This window comes from Bombina bombina, chromosome 3 (genome assembly GCF_027579735.1).
Source record: "Bombina bombina isolate aBomBom1 chromosome 3, aBomBom1.pri, whole genome shotgun sequence".
Lineage (NCBI taxonomy): Eukaryota > Metazoa > Chordata > Amphibia > Anura > Bombinatoridae > Bombina > Bombina bombina.
The window spans coordinates 1,068,580,088-1,068,605,466 of record NC_069501.1 but is presented as its reverse complement, the minus strand read 5'-3'; positions in this window follow the sequence as shown (position 1 = coordinate 1,068,605,466).

Below are 25,379 nucleotides of genomic sequence, written 5' to 3'. Positions count from 1 at the left end.
TCACCGCCAAATGCGATCAAATTGAAAAAAAAGTTAAATTTTTCTCAATTTTAGGTTTCTCACTGAAATAATTTACAAACATATGACTTTGGCGTTGCTTTCTGGTAATTAGAAGGCCGCTAAATCCTGCTGCGCCTCACACGTGTATTATGGCTAGCAGTGAAGGGGTTAATTAGGGAGTTTGTAGGGAGCTTGCAGGGTTAATTTTAGCTTTAGTGTAGAGATCAGCCTCCCACCTGACACATCCCACCCCCTGATCCCTCCCAAACAGCTCCCTTCCCTCCCCCACCCCACAATTGTCCCCGCCATCTTAAGTACTGGCAGAAAGTCTGCCAGTACTAAAATAAAAGGGTTTTTTAAAAAAAAAAATTTTTTTTAGCATATTTACATATGCTAGGGTGTAGGATCCCCCCCTTAGCCCCCAACCTCCCTGATCCCCCCCAAAACCGCTCTCTGACCATCCCCTCTGCCTCATTGGGGGCCATCTTGGGTACTGGCAGCTGTCTGCCAGTACCCAGTTTGCAAAAAAAAAGTGCTTTTTTTATTTTTGTTTGGCTTTTTTTAGTGTAGCTTCCCCCACCACACAGACAAACCCCCACCACCTTGCTGATCTTTTTTTTTTTTAAAAATATTTAGGCATTTAAACATTTTTTATTAACAAATTTTCTGTAGTGTAGCGGTTCCCACCCGCTCCCTCCCCGTGCACGCGCCCGCCCCCGCCCTCCCGTGCACGATCCCGCCCCCCCTGCACATAACCAGGGCCATCGATGGCCGCCACCCGCCTCCCGGTCCGGCTCCCACCCACCAACGCAGGGAGCCACCGATCTCCGGTGCAGAGAGGGCCACAGAGTGCACCGGATGGCTTAAAAAGGTTATTGCAGGATGCCTCCATATCGAGACATCACTGCAATAACCGGAAAGCAGCTGGAAGCGAGCAGGATCGCTTCCAGCTGCTTTCCACACTGAGGACGTGCAGGGTACGTTCTCAGGCATTAACTGCCTTTTTTTGAGGACGTACCCTGCACGTCCTCGGTCGTTAAGGGGTTAAACCTTTTATCTTTGATTGCTGATCTTTAAAATACTTATTGAAAAATCTTTTTAAGTTTAATAATCATTTAAAGGGTTAGTGTATTATAAAATGTCCTCCCCTTTAATGTGTTCCCAATTTTTCATTTTATCTGCTTGAGTAGTACATGTCTAAATGGGCCAGATTACGAATGGAACGGTAGTTTGCCCTCGTGTTTGAGTGTTAAAACTACTAGTAAATTATTTGTGCTCATATAACAAGTTAAAAGTAAAAAGTTTGCGCTTTCACGTTCACAAAATCGCTATAACAAATAGAATTTGAGAAGTCTCAAATGCAAAATTGTGTTCCCCGTATACTTCAATAGAGCCGAAAAAAACGCCACAATTCCTGCAAACACTTTCGGTTATTTAAAAGCGCATAAAAGAAAATAATATTGCATATTTCATAATCCAGTGTTCTACACATAGCAGAATATGTTCTATTTATTCTTAAAGAGATATTTAAATATATAAATAATAACAGATAAGCGCTCAACCTGGGAATGAACAATAGCATAATAGTTTGTTCTATGGCTAGTTACCACCCAAGAAGCAGCCTCTTTATGCTCAACATGTGCCTTTCACAGAGAATTTTCCTGTAGCAAATCAGTCTGATCCTGACTTAACAGTACAGTCCAGCCCCGAAATACCAGGCAATCCCTCTCTGAACGAGAGAAACGGCAAAACCCCAGACGTACATTTTGGCCTATTGTGGGCCTAGTCAGTGAGCAAAAAAAAAGGCTGCTTCTTTGGTGGTAACTAGCCATAGAACAAGCTATTATGCTATTGTTCTTTCCCAGGATGAGTGCTTCTCTCTTTTTATTTATATTTAAATATATATCTGATAGATTTTTGCACAAATATTATTTATACCTATATTTATATATATACATGATTATATATAGGTATAGAAATATGCTGATTTATATAGGGATATCTATTTAAAAGTACAAAGAACATAATCTTCTATGTGCAGATCAAAGGAATATATAATATTTAAAGTAAATACATAGTTAAACATTTTATTAAATATGGATATTGAATAAATATGTTTTTTACGGTATACTATATGTGTGTTTATATGTGTATATGTCTTTAAATACATATATACACATATAAATATAAAAACACATATGTACACAAAAAAAAAGATGAACACAATTATGTGGATTGTACAAGCCGGTCTGTATTTACACAGATACTGACTGCCCAGGTATAATAGTCAAACAAAGCAACAATTTGATAAGTGGGTAAAACTCAATCAGTGACTGTAAGTATTCTATCTAATAAACATTCAGCATGTATGTCGCATATCTACTCCCACAGATATGCAACCAAATTAAAGGGAGGGATGGAGAAACGTGGGTCCATTTAAACTGACCACCTGCTCCACTGGTATTAGCGTGTCAGCTCACGAACTTGGCACAAAGAGCTGAAATGCTGAGGGATGAAAAGTTTCACCCACTCACCCACTCCTGATTGAGGCCGTATCAGTCCTGTAATAGCAGCCTTCCGGGAAAAAAACTGATCAGCTGTGGCCCTGGCGATCGGCAGGGAGACACACAGCTTACTTGCTCTGCACATTGCTCCTAAAAGCTGATCTGGGTCACATGACCGCAGCAGGGTCGATGCTCCTACAGGGTTTCTTGACTTCCTGACATCACCAGCTGGGGATAGACTGAACACAGGGTCACTTACATAGGCAGACAGAGGCTTGAAGAGCGGAGCGGGTCCCTGAAATCTGCTTATTCATAATGCAAAAAAGGAAGTCCAAAAAGCCTCCAGAATTTAAAGTATAAAAATATCTTTATTTCAATCCATTAAAACGATACACAGGAAGAAAAAAATCCTAAGAACACCATATAAACGTCTGACCGATTTTGGTCTCAAATGACCATAATCATAGAGACAATTATCTGCATCTGTAGCTAGAATTTAAACCCTCAACAGCATTCCAATTGGTTAAAAACAAAAGGGCGTTATAGGATTACCCTTAAATGTACTGAACATAAATTAGATGATTATATATTCATAGAAAGCTTGGACATGTTATAAAAACAATAGTATTATTTAGTTCACAAAAGGTTATTGGTTTATTAACGTCACTAAAAGATATTTTTAGGTCACCCTTTATTAAATATGGATATATTTACTATTAGAGACAATTTACTCACCTCCACTGATGAATCTATCACTAAGAATAGAAATAATGCACATTTAGATATAGAACAGGAACCAAATAATAGATAATTTACTAACTAAAGAAATTAAGATTAATACAGAATTAAATTATGGTCCCTAGAGGCCTATGTTTAAAAAAAGATTGCACATTTGAATTAAACCCTTTTTTAAAAAGTGAATGGTTTGATATTTTAGAGCAAGCATCACAAGATGTAATTGGGGTAATTATAAAAGCTAGAATTTCAGCATTTGATGAATTGGGTGATAACTAAGATTACAAAACATAATATTATCCTTGATTTGAGGAATAAAGATACCATTCATAATAATAAACAAAAAGAATTGATTAAAAAAACTAGAATAGGGGGGGCGGAGTTAGCCATCTAGCAAGAGAGACGTGTTTGGAGAGTGCTCTCTGCTAGTTTCCCTAAAAACGTATAAAAAGTGCTAATAAAGCGATTCCAGCACTTACTAAAGACATTGCGTTTTGCCCTTGAGAGATCTGGAACACTTTGGGCTCTTTTGAGATTTTTGGGACAGAGTTTCATTAACTTCTCTGGCGGCAGACTCTTTGCAAAGACCCGGAGGCAATATCTATCTGCACTCCCGAGAGACTCCCGCCGCAACTTGGATATACCGCCCTACCCTCCACTCACCCAGCTTGGGAGTTCACAGCGGCATTACCTGAGCCGCACTGCTGTCCGGAGGGTCGGGGCTCCGCTCCGGCGCAGCAGTTGCAGACCCGGCGCCTGATCTGAGGGAGTTGAGAGTCCGGATCTTCCAGAGCTGACACACACATCAACCGGACTCACCTTCCAACGGCTGCACACCCGCGGCAGCATCCTGACCTTAGCCAGGAGCTAACAGAGATCCAGGAGAGGTAAGAGGAGAGGGAGCTGCGCCATACCTTTTATTTGGCGCGAACATCCGCCATCTTGGGACCGGCCCCCCTGCCTCTACAGACATCGCCCCTGCTATTAGGCCCATTTTGATACACGGCAAGGCAGGTAAAACGGGGGGACCCCTAGACTAGCTGCAGCCACTACGTATTGCTCCTTGATATTAACGCTCCCCCTGCAACACCTGGCTTTCAATTGCAGCACTTGATTGCCATCTCCCCTCAAGTTAAAGTTAACTGCCACCTCCTATATAACTATTTGACCCTTGACCGGAGAGACTTATCTGAACTCTGTGCAGTCTACCATTCCCTCTGCTGTTTTTGATCACAGAAATACCTCAAACACCTATAATCTGAGGCCTATAAGTGAGATAGAATTTTATCGCCTAGCAGTCAGGTCCACTACAAAAGAACCCTTTTCAGATTCATATCTGCAGGAGACCAGGAACACTCCTCTCTGCTCCCATATACCAACGTACCTGTGGCTGCTTTACCCTTATACTTGGCTACGGCACACTGCCACTTAGTCGGAGGTGATTTATAAAGACCTTTCCATCTATTATTACAAGCCGGATCTTTATTGACTTTTGCTGCACATAGGAGTCCTGCACCTATCCTTTTGTATAATTGCCAGTCATTCAACCTAAAGTGGCTGTATCAATACCCTTACCAGTTTCTACTGTTTTTCTGTATATCATTAGTTGCAAAGTGTATTGTGATGTTTGAATTTACTTTGTGACCCCTCTAATAACAATTACTTTCCTGTGCTAGCAGCATTGCCTGTCACTGTTGCATTCCAATCTGATCTTTCTCTGAAGGTCCTATATGCGCCACTAGTTTAGACTAATATATACAGGGTCCACTTAGGGAAGCTACTGCAATCTGAACACTAATATCTCTCTAATCACCCTTGCCTCCTGACAGGTTGCCACTAATATTGTCTCATTTATTGTAATTGATTGTATATTTTTCTTGCCAAGGTGGTAACCCCTCAAGACTCAACCTTTCCGACCTAGCTAGTCTAGGTTGGTCACTACCGCTTCCCCTTTCCCCTTCTGCAAGATCGTATCCCCTGTCCCCGAGTCGCGAGGGGTCCTTGATACTTGGAAAATAATCTGCCTAGCAATAATAACTGTGAAAACGTACATGTGATATATAGATTCTACTGATAGCATAACCTTCAAACATTTCTCTCTGTGATAAGGTATTTTGAAAACATGTGAATTGCTTTTTATCTAATGCTGTGACCCCAGTCAGTCAGATATAAGCGAACCAATACAGTGCTGTCCTGTGTCTACAATTCTCCCTGAAAACCCATGCAAGCCCACAAAATGCCTCAATCATTCAAAAGGAAGCAAAAACCTCTCAATACCCCCAAACGTACAGTAGTTGACCACTTCAGCAATTCCCTTTCTAGATCTAGGGCTGGCTCTGATGAGGAACTTACAGATGCTAGTAGCTCCGCTGAAACAACTGGTGAAAATACCTTGTCCCAGGCTGTGAGACGTTTGTTGCGGACTGAAAAGGATGTAAATAACAATCTTATGGACTCTATTACGGCACTTCTGGCCTCTCACCATGACTCTCTAACTAAAAAATTTGAGAAGAGCCATGCGGAATTGAAACGTGACATAGCCTCTATTGGCGAGCGCACAGACATAATAGAGCGCAAGCAAGAAGATCTGATGATTGATCATACTAACCTACTCGGCTATTCCCAGTGCCTGGCTGAACAAATAACGGATCTAGAGCTCAAATTGGCTGACTTGGAGGACCGCACCCGGCGCAACAATATCAGGGTGAAGGGTATTCCGGAGACTGTCTCCCCACAAGATTTAGAGAAATACCTTCGGGAGCTGTTTACCGCAATCAAAGAGATGATGATTGATCGAGCACACAGGGCGCTGAGGCCTAGATCTAGTGAAGGTGAGAAACCTCGAGATGTCATAATCCGTCTCCACTATTTTACCTTTAGAGACAAACTTCTTTGTGCCCTTGCAGGGGGCAGAACTCTCCTGGATCAATTCTCTGAGGTGCAGATTTATCAAGACCTCTCACCGCATACTCTCCAAATACGACGCCATTACCAGCCATATACGAGACTACTGCGAGACAAAGCAATAAAGTACCGATGGGGGTTTCCTGTCAAACTGCATATAACCAAGGAAGGTCACCAGTATACGGTCTCTTCACCAGAGCAAGCTAGAGAACTCATGCAAAAATGGGATCTATTACCACCCGACCCGCCTAACTTCCAACAGCTCCAAAAGGATCCAACCAGAGGCTAAAGGGCTGCTGCTCCTGAGTGGCGACCTCTCCCCCAAAGAGTGGGAAACTCTCAGAAAAAACCCCCGCAACAGACGGGAAGGGACCCCCCTCCAGGTGGTGCCCCCACGGTTCCAAGCTCCACATGAATCCTGCTTACTCAGCATTCTGCACTGAACCTAGGGCAATGAAGCCCTCTCCTCCTCTTCTGGAAGAAGTTGCTATCCCTAGCGGGATTGATAGACTTAACTGTTCCTAAAGGGACCTTGCATGGTGTTTTCAGTTCCTCTTGTTCTATAGCTTTCCCTTATCTCCCTTCTGCTGTTTCTCCTTTCCCCCCCTTTCCTTTTTTTTTTCTCTCTTTTTCTCTCCCTCTTCCCATTTGGGCTTTTCTCTATCTTCTGGGAGATAAGTAAGAATTAATGTGTTGTAAAACTTCTATTGTTGTTCATCACTATATGTTTACATTTGTAGAGCTGGGATACATGCCATGGATATCGCATCACTTTAACTGATTTATGTGCTGGTCCCCACCTTATGGTTATTATCATAGCCCTGCTCTGCTTCTTGTGTTCAATTCTATTGATATTTGACAACATGTATCCCCTGTAGAGCTGTATATCTGCCATGCTGACCCTCCACACACTACTCTAGAGATGATACACTTGACACAGACTGCTGAAAACTGACATTTGTAAAATTCTGACACATGACACACAACGACTGACTGGGGTCAGGCTCTCTATGCTGACCTCCCCCCCGCCTTAATAGTTGTGATCTCTTACTATTTTTAGTAAGAGCACTCATAGAGATTGTGTACTCTACACATCACCAAGTATCCTGACTGGTAAACAAACAATCTGCGCAGTTCTTAGAGCACGGATAGACCCACCTCTCTCTTCCCCTCCCCTCCCTCCTTTTATTTCCCTTCCCCAGCCTCTCCTTGTGCACACCCCTCTTCCCATACCACTCTTCTTCTATTGGAGACATGGACTCTCCCAACCATATGGCGCCTGTGACCGTAGCCACCCTCAATGCCCAGGGCTTAAACTCTCCAACTAAGCGAAGCCTCCTGTCAAACTACCTTGACTCTCACAAACTGCATATTGTGTTTCTTCAGGAGACCCACTGGGACAGCAAAGCTAGACCGTTTCGTGCCCCGGTACACTACCCCATATGTGAAATGGCTTCCTTCTCAGAGAAAAAGAGAGGAGTAGCTATCCTGGTCCATAGAGACATTGGATGTGTCATAGAATATGTTGACCGAGACCCTGAAGGCAGATACCTGATCCTGGTGTGCTCACTAAATGGGATCTTATATACTCTGGCATCCATCTACGCCCCGAATGTTAAACAGCTCCCATTTCTGAGAAAGTTCCTAATGAGACTTGGAGAAGTCAGGAGAGGACACCTTTTGATAGGAGGGGATCTTAATCTGGTGTGGGATCCTACACTAGATAAAAAGACTCCAAAAGCATGCCCCTCTGACCGAAATCTCAATACCCAATCTAATGCGCTACACAAGCTCATGTACCAGTTCGGCCTCTATGACATCTGGCGCTGCCTTGCTCCGACTGAGCGTGACTACACGCATCATTCTAAACCGCATAACTCCTACTCCAGGATCGACTATCTCCTGTGCGACTCCTGGACTCTGGACCAGTTCTGCACCCCGCGGATAAGGCCGTGCTCCTGGTCGGATCATGACCTCGTCAGTGCCGGGTGTAGTATCTTGCGCCCTCCTGAGTGCAGGCCATCCTGGAGGTTACCTGACCATCTCCTTATGGAGAGGGATGTCCCTCAATTGGTAGAGACGATCTCAGATTTTCTGAGGCATAATGACACAGGAGACACGAGCCAGGAAATCCTTTGGGCCACACTTAAAGCTTATCTTAGAGGCCATTTTCTCAAGAAAAGTGCACTATTAAGGGCTACGAACAAAGTGTCCCTTGCTAAATTATATGCAGAACTGAGACAGACTGAATTAGCCAACAAAATTGACCCAACCCCTGCCTTGGGCGACTGGGTTGGAGTCATTAGAGATGAAATCAATGAGAGAGAGCAGTTGCGAGTTCAGGCAAATCTGCTCCGACTCCGACAGGTGTACTACTATAAAGGAAACAAAGCCGATAGGCTGTTGGCCCGTAAGCTGCGAGACCGGTCAGTCCAGGCCAGGATACCCGCGATTTCAACAAAGGCAGGCATTGTCCACTCCCCAAGGGATATAGGGAAGGCGTTTGCCGATTATTACACCTCACTTTATAACTTAAATAACGGTTCTCGGGGAGTTGAGGCTTGCAGAAAAGCCACCCAGCAGTTTTTGAAGGGTCTGGAGCTCCCCTCCTTGGATGCAGAAGCGGTTGATGACCTCAATGCCCCCTTCACTGTGGAGGAGATTAAAGCGGCCATTTTGACCCTGAAGCCACATAAGGCTCCGGGCCCAGATGGATTTACGGGCCTCTTCTATCGTTCCTTTACCCAACTGTTATCCCCCATTTTGCTTCGCCTCTTTGCTGCAGTAAGGGAAAGGGGAGCTTTTCTCCCTGAATTTTTGGAAGCTAATATCCTGACTATCCCCAAGGAGGGGAAGGACCCGGTCCTCTGTGCGAGCTACCGGCCTATTTCCCTTATTAATGTGGACGTGAAGGTCTACGCCAAGGTCCTGGCGACCAGGCTTGGAAAACACTTACCCTCTCTGGTCCATTTGGACCAAGTGGGATTTTTGCAAGGGAGACAGGGTACGGATAATACCTGTAGACTGCTGAATGTTTTTATGGAAGCGGCAGATATGGGACTACCCCTCCTCACCTTGTCTATAGATGCTGAGAAAGCGTTCAACAGGGTGGGGTGGGATTATATGTTCTGCACCCTGGAACATTTTGGGATCCCTCAGACCTTTCGCGCGGCTATTGCTGCCCTCTACACCTCCCCGACAGTCGTTATCAAAGGTATGGGTTTCTGCTCCCCTAGAATCGTGATCAGGAATGGGACCAGACAAGGTTGCCCCTTGTCCCCGCTCCTTTTTGCACTGGTGATGGAGCCTCTCGCGGAGGCCATTAGAGATAGCTCTGCTGTTCAGGGCCTTCAAATCCATGATACCCTCCAGAAATTGGCACTCTTCACTGACGACCTCACTCTCTTCCTCACTGACCCAGTGGAATCACTTCCCCATCTCTTTGAGATCTTTGAGCTCTTCAGCAGTATCTCTAATTATAAGATCAATGTCTCCAAAACAGAGGCATATATGATCAATATTGCACTACCTGAACAGAGACGCTTACAGCGACTCTATTCTTTCAAATGGTCAACAGATGGGATTAGACACTTAGGGGTCTTCTTGTCTCATGATAAGAATATAGTCCTACAGAAAAACTACACTGTCCTGCTGCGAGAAGTTGAGGTGAGATTGAGATCCAAAAAATACGAAGAAATCTCTTGGATGGGCAGAATTGCCGCCCTGAAGATGATGATTCTCCCCAAGGTAACCTACATTATGAGGTGTATCCCCATCCCTGTGCCGGAAAAGACTCTGCGTGGCTTCCAAACCGCATTCAATTCCTATGTCTGGGATGATAAGCGTCCGAGAGTGGCAGCGGCCATACTTCAGGCCCCGATAGACCGGGGAGGGTTGGGGCTGCCTTCCATCCAACTGTACCACCAAACGGCGATGCTCTCGCATGCCTCTGCGTGGGGTCCTTCCCTGCCCCCAACAAGATGGAGGGAACTGGAACAGGCTTCCCTGCCTGCCTATGTTGACCTCTCGGACTTGCTATGGGTTCCTCCGCATCTGGCCACACAAATTCCGATTTCTAACCCTCTAGTCAAAGACTGTCAATTGGCCTGGTTCCGACTAAGGCACCACCAGCTGATCGCCCCACATCCCTCTCCTATCCACCCGGTCATGTCACTCTTGCAGAGACTACCCAATATTTGCCTTGTCCCTTGGAGAGATATAGAGATCTTCTCGTTGAGTGATTTCTATTCAGACGATAATCTTCTTTCGTCCCAAGATATGATTGCCAAATACGGTATTCCCCGCCTCCTGGAGTTTGACTTTGCGAGACTCCGGTCTATGATGAAGACTTGGGGATTCCTAGTTGACAGGATCAGGAGACCCACGATTTGGGAGATTAGATGGGGAGCGAACCTGCAATTGTTCAAACCCCTCACTACCCACTATGGAGCCCTCTTGGGTTCTCCCACTCTAGTGAAAACCAGACATATGGCTTCCTGGGAGACTGAGCTAGGACTGACTTTCACGTCACTTGAGTGGTCTTAGGCGATACAACTGACTAAAGCTCCGCTCCATTGCACCACAATGTATGAACTTTATTTTAAGATTCTCACCAGATGGCACTTAGTGCCGACCAAACTCCGGACCCTCTTCCCCGAACACTCACCCCTGTGCTGGAGGGAGTGTGGAGAGATAGGGTCCCCACTCCATATGAGGTGGACGTGTGACAAGCTTCGGCCACTCTGGGCGAGAGTCAGCGCGGCCTGTACGGCCCTGGAGCTCCCGATCCCGGATACTCCGGGCCTTGCCCTTTTACATCTTGGAGTAAAAAAGCTCCCAAAACACAAGAGATACCTCCTAATCTATCTGTTGACATCAGTTAAGATGTTGATTGCTAGAAATTGGAAAAAGCTGAAGCCCCCGAGATGGCAGGCAGTCCTTGACTACTTGCAATACCTCAAAGTAATGGAGGACTATGTCTTTAGAACAAGGAAACAGTCAGATCTCTTCTCCCTTATATGGGAACCCTGGGAGGCCTACCTAAAACCAAATCCATAATGCCCTACTCTCTCAAAAATTGGAGACCTCCTCTTGACCGTCTTGCTCTTCCCCCCCCTAGAAGATACACCTCACTATGTGTGACTTGAGGTGTACTTCGCTTCCCCGACCCCTCCCCTCCTCCCCCTCCCCATTTGCCATCACTACCTCTTTCCCTAATATCCCCCCTCTTCCCTTGGAGAGAGGTGGGAGACCGACTTTAATCAATAGCTTCCCCAACAATATATACCACCTCCCCCTACTATCCCACCTCACTTAGATGTCAGGATTATCAGGTATGACGTATGACTTCATGCACTACCTAAATTACAGAAAGCTCACAAAACTAAACTATAAAAAAGGAAACCTACACACTGACAGGCCATTGCACATCCACAGGAAAATGTAAATACACAGCCGAAGTATGATCACAGGGCAAATTGGTCCTCCCCTTCTGCTCTAATGACTATATCTTGAATGTCTTTTGCCCTCAGAAAAATCGCGTGTTTTAGCGTTCACAAATATGTCAAATGTAAACTGTGATGTGTTTTGGTTTGGTACATTCATTGTTAATAAAAATTTATCTTTCAAAAAAAAAAAAAAAAAAAAAACTAGAATAGAACACATTTTATAGAGATCGGGAGGACTATAAGACTGAGGGTCCAATGGGACAAGAGCAAGATAATATAAAGAAAAACTTGATTATTTTTAGTAAAAGGAAAGAAAATAATATGGACATAGAGAATAAAACCAAATTAAATTTCCAACAATATACAAAGGAGAAAGAGAGAATAGAGATTAATGGAAGTGGGAATGATGTAATATCAAGGGATAACTTTAATACTAATAATGGAAGAGAACTAATAAAACAAAATACTGGTATTAATAAGTGGAAAAATCAAAATTCAAGGAATTTTTATAACAGATCACCGAACAGAAGGTATCATAACCAGAAAGATTATAACATAGTAACATAACATAGTAGATAAGGTTGAAAAAAGACTGAAGTCCATCGAGTTCAACCTATACAAATCTAAAATACTTACAAAAAGCTCCAGTTAAGCTTAAATAACCCCATTAAAATGTGACCCATTTAATACTAGCAATCATATCCATGAATTTTGTTTATATACAGAAATGTATCCAGACTATTTTTAAATGTATCTATGGTATTGGCATTCACTACATCTTTTGGTAATGAGTTCCACAATTTTATTGCTCTTACAGTGAACAAATGTTTCCGTTGCAGGAGATTAAATCTCCTTTCCTCCAACCTTAAATTATGACCTCTTGTCAGAAACAATTTTCTTGGAATAAACAGAGCTTCTGCCATCTCTGTATATGGGCCTTGAATATATTTATATAAAGTAATCATGTCACCTCTCAAGCGCCTTTTTTCTAAAGAAAACAGACCCAGTTTGGCTAGCCTCTCCTCATAGGTTAATTTCTCCAATCTCCTTATTAGCTTTGTGGCCCTTCTCTGAACTTTTTCTAGTTCTGCAATATCTTTTTTAGCAATTGGTCCCCAGAACTGCACTCCAAACTCAAGGTGAGGTCTTACCAGGGCTTTATATAATGACAGAATTATGCTTTCCTCCCTTGAATCAATGCCTCTTTTAATACATGCTAGTATCTTATTAGCCTTTGAAGCCGCTGCCCTGCATTGTGCACCCATCTTTAGCTTGTTATCTATTACTACTCCCAAATCCCTTTCCTCCTGTGTTTGGCTAAGTCTTGTCCCATTTAAAAAATACGTAGCCTGCTTATTTTTACTTCCAAAATGTAGAACCTTGCATTTTTCCGTATTAAATCTCATTTTCCATTCACTTGCCCATAGTTCTAATTTTAGCAAATCCCTTTGTAAAGAGAGTTCGTCCTGCTCTGACCTTATGACCTTACTTAACTTAGTATCATCTGCAAAAATAGAGATGTCGCTATTTAATCCTTGCTCCAAGTCATTTATAAAAATTATGAAAGTATTATTATGAAAGTAGATACCGAAGATATGAGAATCAAAGATATGACTCCTATAGGAATACAGATACCAAACAAAATTCAGAGAATCTAGAGAGCATGATTATAGGAATTACAACTACTATGCAAACAGATTCAAAGAAAACAGACAAGGAATATATAGAGAAAGGGAACATAACAGGAGGGAATATTATGGGAGGAGTAACCACGTAGAAAATCACTATAATTATGAAAACAAGGGAAATAGAATGGAAAAAGAATGGAAAATCCCAATGCAAAATAGATTTGAAATTCTGGATGAGGACTAGGGATGGGTGAATGTGTTTATATCCGAATTCGAATGTTAGAGCGAATGTTATTGTAGAAATTCGAATTACCTAATAGAATGTTGATAAGAACAAATATTCTTAAAAATTCGATTTTCGAATGTTATTTACAGTTTTCGAATGTCACATACCCACAGCCTTAGTTTTACTAAGCCCTTTAACGTACTTGAAAGTTGCTATTATATCACCTCTTTCCCTTCTCTCCTCTAAGCTATACATATTTAGGTCATTGAGCCTATCCTGGTGTTTTATTTTTTAGACCATGTACCATTTTGGTAGCCCACCTTTGCACAGATTCAAGTTTGTTAATATCCTTCCAAAGATATGGCCTCCAGAACTGCACACAATAGATGAGGCCTAACTAATGATCTATAAAGTGGCATAATAACCTTACTATTTCTGCTGCAAATACCTCTACCAATACATCCAAGCATTCTGCTAGCCTTACTCGCTGCATTACTACATTGTTTCTAAGTTTTAAATCATCTGAAAAAATAATTCCAAAGTCCTGTTCCTCATCTGTAACAGTCAGTAAAGTGTCATTGAGTCTGAGGGTTTAATAACTTTATTATAGTGTCAGCGATGTGGGGGAGCGGCGGAATCGGGGTTAATAACTTTATTATAGTGGCTGTGATGTCGGGGAGAGGCAGAATAGGGGTTAATAACTTTTATTAGTGTCAGCAATGTCAGGAGTGGCAGATTAGGGGTTAATAACTTTATATAGGTGTCAGCAATGTCGGGGAGCGGTGGTTTAGGGGTTAATAATTTTATGTAATGGTGGTGATGTCAGGGATTGGTGGATTAGCGGCTAATAACTTTTATTAGTGTCAGCGATGTCGGGAGCAGCAGATTAGGGGTGTTTAAACTTGGGGTTTATGTTAGGGTGTTAGGTTTAAATGTAACTTTTTTCTCCCGATAGACATCAATGGGATTGCGTTAGGGAGATTTTTAAATCCGCACTTCAGGTGTTAGATTTTTTTCTAACACTAGCTCCCCATTGATGTCTATGGGGGAAAGCTTGCACGGTATGGAGCTTAACGCCACCATATGGCATGCACAAGAAGGCTTTTCTGTAACTCGTAACGACAGCGCTATGGAGGGTGAAATAACCCAACTTTTATGGCGTAAGTTTGGCGCAAAAACTCGTAATCTAGGTGAATGTGTTTTATACTAACATTATGACTGTGGCAAGCCCAATAGCCTGCAGACTAAAGCACAGATTAGCTCCTCCAATTAAAGGGATATAAAACCCCAAAAATTGTGTTCATTATTCTACTGTCACATTTTCTTCATTCTCTTGATATCATTTGTTGAAGGAGCAGTAATTCCCTTCTGGGAACTAAATGAAAATATCTGGGGAACCTATAACAAGAGGCATTTATTTGCAGCCACCAATCAGCAACTAGCTCCAAGTAACGTATTGCTACGCTTTGAAAGAACAAAATTTGTGTTTCATGTCCCTTTAAGGCAAATGATTGGTGGAGTTTGGCTATCAAAAAATGGTTGCAGCAAAGACAGTGGAGGCTCCTCTATAGGAGCAAAAGAGCATGTGAACCCCCTGGTCCTACTGACCAAAAAAAAAAAAGAGTGAGAAATAAAAAAACAAATTACAATTTAAACCTTTTTGGATTAATAAATTAAACATTAAAAATGTAAACCTGTTTAGCTTTTTTTTAAAAAAATCATCCAGGCTCCACTGCAGTGTGTTGTCTAAAAAACAAAAAATTGCCATTTTTACTTCTATCGCACAGCACAGCATGGGTGATAGATAGAAGTATAGGCAAAAGCCCTTTCCATTGTCAGTCTGCAGTGCCTGCAGCACCGCCCACCACCCAGCCCATAGACTTAACTGCACAGCTCTTAGTGTGCAAGTGAGAGCCAGCAAAGTTACACATTCACACACACTACACACACACTGATGAATCTGTCACTAAGAATAGAAATATTGCACATTTAGATATAGAACAGGAACCAAATATTATCTTAGATATCTTAGATAATTTACTAACTAAAGAAATTAAGATTAATACAGAATTAAAATGTATGCAGAAATATACAAAAAGGTATGGTCCCTAGAGGCCTACATTTAAAAAAAAGTGAATGGTTTGATATTTTAGAGAAAGCATCACAAGATTTAATTGGGGTAATTATAAAAGTGAGAATTTTAGCATTAGATGAATTGGGTGATAAGTTTACAAAACATAATAATATCCTTGATTTAAGGAATAAAGATACCATTTATAATAATAAACAAAATGATATGATTTAAAAAAACTAGAAGATTTACAGTGAGATATATTAAAGACTAAGTGGAACACATTTTATAGAGATCATGAGGCCTATAAGACTGAGGGTCCAATGGGACAAGAGCAAGATAATATAAAGAAAAACTTGATTCTTTTTAGTAAAAGGAAAGAAAATAATATGGAAATAGAGAATAAAACCAAATTAAATTTCCAATAATATACAAATGAGAAAGAGAGAATAGAGATTAATGGAAGTGGGAATGATGTAAGATCAAGGGATAACTTTAATACTAATAATGGAAGAGAAGTAATAAAGCAAAATACTGGTATTAATAAGCGGAAAAATCAAAATTCAAGGAATTTTTATAACAGATCACCGAACAGAAGGTATTATAACCAGAATGATTATGACAGTAGATAACGAAGATATGAGAATCAAAGATATGACTCCTATAGGAATACAGATACCAATTACTCAAAATTCCGAGAATCTAGAGATCATGATTATAGGAATTACAACCACTATGAAAACAGATTCAAAGAAAACAGACAAGGAACATATAGAGAAAGGGTACATAACAGGAGGGAATATTATGGGAGGAGTAACCACGTAGAAAATAACTATAATTATGAAAACAAGGGAAATAGAAAGGAAAAAGAATGGAAAATCCCAATGCAGAATAGATTTGAAATGAGGACTAGGGATGGGCGAATGTGTTTATATTCGAATTCGAATGTTAGAACGAATGTTATTGTAGGAATTCGAATTACATAATAGAATGTTGATAAGAACGAATATTCTTAAAAATTCGATTTTCGAATGTTATTAACAGTTTTCGAATGTCACATTCGAATATGACATTCGAATTCGAATGTTACATTCGAATATCATATTCGAATTCGAATTTTACATTTATAAAACACAATTGTAGACTAGAAACACTATTTCGAATGTCACATTCGAATCGAATATCACATTTGAATCGAATGTCACATTCAAATTCAAATATTACATTTATATAACACAGTATTAGACTAGAAATACTATTTCAAATTTGAATGTGTCATTCGAATTCGAATGTAGCATTCAAATTCGAATATTACATTTATTAAACACAGTTGTAGACTAGAAATACTATTTCAAATTTGAATGTCACATTTTATTGAATCATTTGAGAAATTGGTTAAACAAGAGGTAGATACAATGGACCTATCTAAAACTAAAACTATAAATTGGAACTTAACTTTAAAGGAAAAAGGCATCCTGAAGGATTTACAAAAGAGAGATGACTTAGTGATCAAGTAGTCGGACAAGGGTGGAGGGGTAGTGATTATGAGTAGTAAATACTATCTAGATGAATCCCATGGATTATTAAATGATTCTGATACATATAAAAAACTGAAAAATGATCAAAGAGACTATCGGCTAGATTTAGAGTTTGGCGTTAGCCGTCAAAAGCAGCGTTAAGGGGCCCTAACGCTGCTTTTGGCCGCCTGCTGGTATTTAGAGTCAGCCAGGAAAGGGTCTAACACTCACTTCCTTACTGCGACTCCAGGCTACCGCATAATTCCCTTAAGCCAATTGCGTATCCTATCTTTTCTATGGGATCTGCCTAACGCCGGTATTTGGAGTCTTGGAAGAAGTGAGCGGTAGACCCTCTACCGACAAGACTCCTACCAACAAAAAAGTCAGTAGTTAAGAGCTTTAAGGGCTAACGCCGGAATATTAAGCTCTTAACTACTGTGCTATAAAGTACACTAACACCCATAAACTACCTATGTACCCCTAAACTGAGGCCCCCCCACATCGCCGCCACTATAATAAAAAATGTTAAACCCTATTCTGTCGACCAGACACCGCCGCCACCTACATTATAGCTATGAACCCCTAATCTGCTGCCCCTAACATCACCGACACCTATATGATATTTATTAACCCCTAATCTGCCCCCCCCCCCATGTCGCCGCTACCTAACTACAAGTATTAACCCCTAATCTGCCGACCGGACCTCGCCGCCAATATAATAAATGTATTAACCCCTAAACCGCCGCACTCCCGCCTCGCAAACACTATAATAAATAGTATTAACCCCTAATCTGCCCTCCCTAACATCGCCGCTACCTAACTACAATTATTAACCCCTAATCTCCCGCCCACAACGTCGCCGCTACTATAATAAAGTTATTAACCCCTAAACCTAAGTCTAACCCTAACCCTAACACCCCCCTAAAATAAATATAATTTAAATTAAATTAAATAATGTTCCTATTATTAAATAAATTAATCCTATTTAAAACTAAATACTTGAAAAAATGGGGTTTATTTAGCAGCGCTAAAAAAAGCTAGGAAATTATGATACCAATCTATTTTATAATTTATAAAATCTAGTTTATTTAAAAATTCTTATAACACATAAAAACAACAGCAAATGCTTTTCCTAATTAATAAAGGGACGTCTCCCTTATACAACACTTATAAAAACAGACTAGAACCATATAATCCTAGAATTCCAGGTATAAAGGAATTAATTCTATAGATAACATATGGCAAGCAACAAATTTCTAAGATAAATGTTGAATTGAATATTTAAAAGTCACAAATGTATCAATCCTAACAGCTTTACAGTTCTTCAGTAACAAATACAGTTATAAAGTTACACAGTTACTTTCCTTGGACATATAATTGGCTCAGGTGTGCTGGATAGTTAAAAAGGCAAAAAACAGCCGTTATTCTGATTTAGGTGCCAAAGCAATCGTGGTTAATGGAAATGGTTAATTTAACAGATGAATACCTTGATGTCTTTAAAGTTCAGTTTGCGTGTTTTAAAAAACGTAGTGCAAATTAGTGTAGAGGTACCTTAATCTGTCTGTCTTAATCTGATATTCTTCACTGTGAGGGATTAACAGACTGTTTGTTCCTGGTGCTTCTGATAAGTCACCTGACCTTCTCTTTGATTCAGAGGTCAGGGGTGATGATCCGTTCTGGTGATGTAGTTATCCTTTTTTTTTGTTTTCCTTTCTTCTTATAGCCCAAATATTGTTTTCATCTGGGTTCCCTCCGACTTCTTAAGGTTTGAAGAAATCTTTGGTCAGTGTATAGCAGTAACACCGTATTCCCTGAAGTTACCAAAGGTAGATTTTAACTTGCAGGGTCAGGAGAAAAGTTTAAAGTTGCAGGGTCACACAGCTTTGTGACAGTAGTAAATGAAGTTTAGTAGAGTGTAGCAGGTCCCATTCAACGCGTTTCACCCTTCTGAGCTTTATCATTCTTGAATTATATGGAATTCTAGGATTATATGGTTCTAGTCTGTTTTTATAAGTGTTGTATAAGGGAGACGTCCCTTTATTAATTAGGAAAAGCATTTGCTGTTGTTTTTATGTGTTATAAGAATTTTTAAATAAACTAGATTGTATAAAACATAAAATAGATTGGTATCATCATTTCCTAGATTTTTTTAGCGCTGCTAAATAAACCCCATTTTTTCTTCTTATCCACCATTTAGTTCTCTTTGAGGGAAGAACTTTTTTAGCAGCAGGAATCCACCTTTATGCGCTCCTATCACACTACACATAAAACTAAATACTTACCTAGAAAATAAACCCTAATATAGCTACAATATAACTAATAGTTAAATTGTAACTATTTTAGGATTTATATTTATTTTACAGGCAACTTTGTATTTATTTTAACTAGGTACAATAGCTATTAAATAGTTAATAACTAATAGCTACCTAGCTAAAATAAGTACAAAATTATCTGTAAAATAAATCCTAACCTAAGTTACAAATACACCTAACACTACACTATCATTAAATTAATTAAATAAATAAACTACAATTAGCTAAACTAAAATACAATTAAATAAACTAAACTATAATACAAAAAATTAATTACAAAAAATAACAAAAATTACAGGAAGTTTAAACTAATTACACCTAATCTAAGCCCCCTAATAAAATAAAAAATCCCCCCAAAATAAAAAAATGCCCTACCCTATCCTAAATTACAAAAGTAATCAGCTCTTTTACCAGCCCTTAAAAGGGCTTTTTGTGGGGCATTGCCCAAAAGTAATCAGCTCTTTTACCTGAAAATAAAAATGCAATACCCCACCAACATTAGAACCCACCATCCACATACCCCTACTCTAACCCACCCAAAACCCCCTTAAAAAGCGGGGCAAGAAGAGGTCCTTCATCCGGTAGAAGTCTTCATCCAGGCGGCGTCTTCAATCTTCATCCATCCGGAGCGGAGCGGAGCCATCTTCAAAGGAGCAGACGCGGAGCCATCCTCTTCAACCGACGACTTCGCGACAAATGAAGGTTCCTTTAAGGGACGTCATCCAAGATGGCGTCCCTTCAATTCCGATTGACTGATAGGATTCTATCAGCCAATCGGAATTAAGGTCTGATGCAATCAGCCAATTGTATTGAGCTCGCATTCTATTGGTAAAAGAGCTGATTACTTTTGTAATTTAGGATAGGGTAGGGCATTTTTTATTTTATTAGGGGGCTTAGATTAGGTGTAATTAGTTTAAACTTCCTGTCATTTTTGTAATTTAGTGTTTGTTTGTTTTTTGTATTATTGTTTAGTTTATTTAATTGTATTTTAGTTTAGCTAATTGTAGTTTATTTATTTAATTAATTTAATGATAGTGTAGTGTTAGGTGTATTTATAACTTAGGTTAGGATTTATTTTACAAGTAATTTTGTACTTATTTTAACTAGGTAGCTATTAAATAGTTATTAACTATTTAATAGCTATTGTACCTAGTTAAAATAGATACAAAGTTGCCTGTAAAATAAATATATATCGTAAAATAGCTACAATGTAACTATTAGTTATATTGTAGCTTTATTAGGGTTTATTTTCTAGGTAAGTATTTAGTTTTAAATAGGATTAATTTATTTAATAATAGGAATATTATTTAGTTTAATTTAAATTATATTTATGTTAGGGGGGTGTTAGGGTTAGGGTTAGACTTAGGTTTAGGGGTTAATAACTTTATTACAGTAGCGGCGATGTTGCGGACAGGAGATTAGGGGTTAATAATTGTAGGTAGGTGGCGGCGATCTTAGGGAGGGCAGATTAGGGGTTAATACTATTTATTATAGTGTTTGCAAGGCGGGAGGGCGGCGGTTTAGGGGTTAATACATTTATTATAGTGGCGGCAAGGTCCGGTCAGCAGATTAGGGGTTAATAAGTGTAGGTAAGGTAGCGGCGACATTGGGGGGGCAGATTAGGGAGTAATAAATATAATATAGGTGGCGGCAATTTTGTTGGCAGTATATTAGGGGTTCATAGGGAAAATGTAGGTTGCGGCGGTGTACGGAGCGGCAGATTAGGGGTTAATAGTATAATGCAGGTGTCAGCGATAGCAGGGGCGGCAGATTAGGGGTTAATAAGTGTAAATTTAGGGGTGTTTAGACTCGGGGTTCATGTTAGGGTGTTAGGTGTAGACTTAGAGAGTGTTTCCCCATAGGAAACAATGGGGCTGCGTTAGGAGCTGAACGCTGCTTTTTTGCAGGTGTTAGGTTTTTTTTCAGCCCAAACTGTCCCATTGTTTCCTATGGGGATATCGTGCACGAGCAGTTTTTCCATCTTACCGCTACCGTAGGCAACGCTGGTATTGAGGGTTGAAGTGGAGCTAAATTATGCTCAACGCTCCCTTTTCTGAGCCTAACACAGCCACTCAGACAACTCTCAATACCAGCGTTGTCTTAAGGGTGCGCTGAGAAAAAAAGCAGCGTTAGCTACGCGGGTCTTTACCGACAAAACTCTAAATCTAGGCGTTATACTTTAACCAACTACAAGGACTTCTTTAAAAAGTACATTCAGTAGAACTTTTGAATAACTCTGAACTCAATTCTACTAATAAAATTTTTTAGAACACCCATTTTTTATTTTCTACCCAAAGTCCACAACAATTTACAAAACCCCCCGGGACACTTAAAAATATCCAGCATTGAGTCTATCACTTCAAACCTTTAACAATATATAGATTATTTCCTACAAAATTATGTTAAGGAATTGCCCTCTCATCAGTCAGACTCCACACATTTTCTTATTCTTGTGACTTGTGAATTAAGTTCGCTATACACCAACATTAAACACAGCTTAGGTTTAAAAGCAATTGAATAGTATCTCAAATCTGATGCAAATATGCCAGAAACACAATGCAATTTCCTATTAGAATGTATTGAATTTATCTTGAATAAGAACTATTTTAAGTTTGAAGAGAATTACTATCTACAAATACAGGGAACGGCTATGGGCACAAGATTCGCACCCAGTTATGCAAATTTATTCATGGGGAACTTCGAAAGAATCTTCTTAGAGGATACTCCATGGGGTGCGAATCTTGTGCTCTATAGACGCTATATAGATGATCTGTTTTTCATCTGGAGGGGATATAGTGAACTGTTACATATATTTATAGAAGATCTAAACACCAATGATTTTTGGCTTAATTTCACTCATGAGTCAAGTAGCGAAAAAAATCAGCTTTTTAGATATTGAAATGGAAATTATTGAAGATAAAATAAAGACTAAAACCTATTTCAAAAAGGTTGACTCCAACAACTATATTGACTCAAAGAGTTGCCACCACAAAATGTGGAAAAATAATATACCACGAGGTAGACTACTCAGGGTAAAGAAAAACTGTACAGATCTTTATGACTATGAACTAAAATCAAAAACACTTATTGAGAGATTTAAACAAAAAGGTTATAATGTAGAGAAAATAAAGGAATTGGCTAAAAAATATTAAAGAATTAGACAGAAGTACCTTATTAAGAAAGGATCCAAAAATAAAAAATAGGGAGAAGATTAATAAACATTCAGAAATACCAATAATTACAACTTATTAATCACAACACAAAATATTTGAAAGAGTTGTGAAAAAGCATTGGCATCTCCTTTTGAAAGACCCAATAATTGGACACACACTTGGAAAAAAAACAAAATTTATATATAAAAGAACAAACATTTTAAAAAACATGCTAGCTCCTAGTGAGTATAAAAAGAAAAGAGTGACACTCAATGGTAGTTTAAAAGATCTGAAAGGGGACTTAATAGAGTGTTTTTTTCCTTGCCAACAATGTAAGTGATGTAAATGTAGTACCAATATAAAAAGTATTAAGTCAGATAAAGCAGGAAAATTTTTAAAAATGAAAGGAATAATTAGATGCACAGATACAAACGTAATATATCTCTTGCAATGTAATTGTAGTCTTAGGTATTTCGGTCAGACTAGTAGGAAACTACGGGACCGCATAAGAGAGCATCTATTAAGGATTGAACATGGTAGGAAAGATACCACACTTCTTAGAGGTACATCAAGGGAGGACTGAGGATTTGAGATTTTGGGGTATAAATGTAACACAAGATGGTAGAAGGGGTAATATGGAAGAGAAATTATTAAGACAAGAAGCAGAGCTGCTCCATAACCCTGTCTGCCTGCTCTGATGAGGTAGACAGGAATCGCCACAATTCAACCCGATCGAGTACGATCAGGTTAATTGACACCTCCCTGCTGGCGGCGTTGCACCAGCAGCTCTTGTGAGCTGCTGGTGCAATGCTGAATACGGAGAGCGTATTGCTTTCCGCATTCAGCGAGGTCTTGTGGACCTGATCCGCACTGTCGGATAAGGTCCGCAAGACCTTTGTTAAATTGGCCTCTTAGACTTGAACTTCATAGTGAAATAGAAGTTTGTATGGAAAGGGTTAAAATAATAATGTATACCCTTACAAAACTTTTTTTAAAAAAAATATACTGTGAATAAATCTCATGTTCATGTTCTAAAATATATAAGAGCTTATTTTGATTTCCAAATATGTAGACTATAGGAAGCCATTAATAATTACACCTGATATACCTATTAATATTAAGAAATGATATGCTAATAGGATTAAACATCTAATTTAACCATATGTGACACATTAGTACATTGTTAAAGGGACACTGAACCCAATTTTTTTCTTTTGTAATTCAGAAAGAGCATGCAACTTTCTAATTTACTCCTATTATCAATTTTTCTTTGTTCTCTTGCTATCATTATTTGAAAAAGAAGGCACCTAAGCTTTTTTTTTGTTTCAGTACTCTGGACAGCACTTTTTTATTGGTGGCTGAATTTATCCACCAATCAGCAAGGACAACCCAGGTTGTTCACCAAAAATGGGCCGGCATCTAAACTTACATTCTTGCATTTCAAATAAAGATACTAAGAGAATGAAAAAAATTTGATAATAGGAGTAAATTAGAAAGTTGCTTAAAATTTCATGCTCAATCTGAATCACGAAAGAAAAAATTTGGGTACATTGTCCCTTTAACAAAATATTAGTAAAAGATTCTAAAAAATCTGAATGGCAATCTGACAGGACTACTGAATTAAATTCTATTTATTATATGGGCATATATATATACGGAATTTGGTGGCGCTATACAAATAAATGATAATAATAATATATATATATATATATATATATATATATATATATGAAAAAAGAGAAAGAGAACAGCACTCCTGAGATAGAACAAAAGCTAGAATAACTTCCATGCCTGTTCATTTAAATTGCAACTCAGGGTGCATGTTCTTTTAGTACACTATGCCCCTTCACAAAGAAAAAATATCCTGTAGCATATCAGTCTGACCCTGCCCAATGACAGTCCAGCGCCGAAATACCAGGCAATTCTTCTCTGAACAAGAGAAACAACAACCCCAGATGATCGTTTCGGCCTTCTGTGGGCCTCGTCAGTGGCCAAAACGATCATCTGGGGTTGTTGCTTCCCTTGTTCAGAGAAGAATTGCCTGGTATTTCGGCGCTGGACTGTCATTGGGCAGGATCAGACTGATATGCTACAGGATATTTTTTCTCTCTGAAGGGGCATAGTGTACTAAAAGAACCTGCACCCTGAGTTGCAATTTAAATGAACAGGCATGGAAGTTATTCTAGTTTTTGTTCTTTCTCAGGAGTGCTGTTCTCTTTCTCTTTTTTCACTCTTTTTTCACACACACACACATATATATATATATATATATATATATATATATGTAACATAGAATTGGACTACTGTTTTAAAAAAGGAGGAGCAGTTTGTTAACTAATACTCGAAACCCCCCAAAAATAAGCAGTTATGAACGAAGTTAAAAAAAATGACCTTATGCCATTCTGAAGATTTAAATAACCCAAACATTTTTCTTGTGGAGAACATAGCTACAATCAAAATGAATGAAGGGTTAACATCTAGCCCTATATAGAGGGGGAGCAGAAGGTTCATCTTGACAAAGGCTCTGAGCAGCTGAAACGCGTAAACGTTCAATTTTTCACAGCTCCTGAATCATCGGATTGAGACCCTGGAGTAACTCCCATAACCATAGCGTTGCAAATTCATCCAAGAACGAAGTGGTAGGAGTTTGAAGATAACAACTATATTCAAAAAGAGTGCACACTCTAAGAAATCTTCAACGATTGGTTACTACAAACACGTAACATCTGAGCACAGGAGCATGCAAACTGTCGGAGGACCCTGAAGAAAAAGTGAGTACAACACAATCACTGCAAATCCTCTCGACTTAAAAGGTGCAACATTTATAAACGGTTGTTGCAAAAAAGTATAGCAAAAATACAACAACATTTGTGGTCTAATACA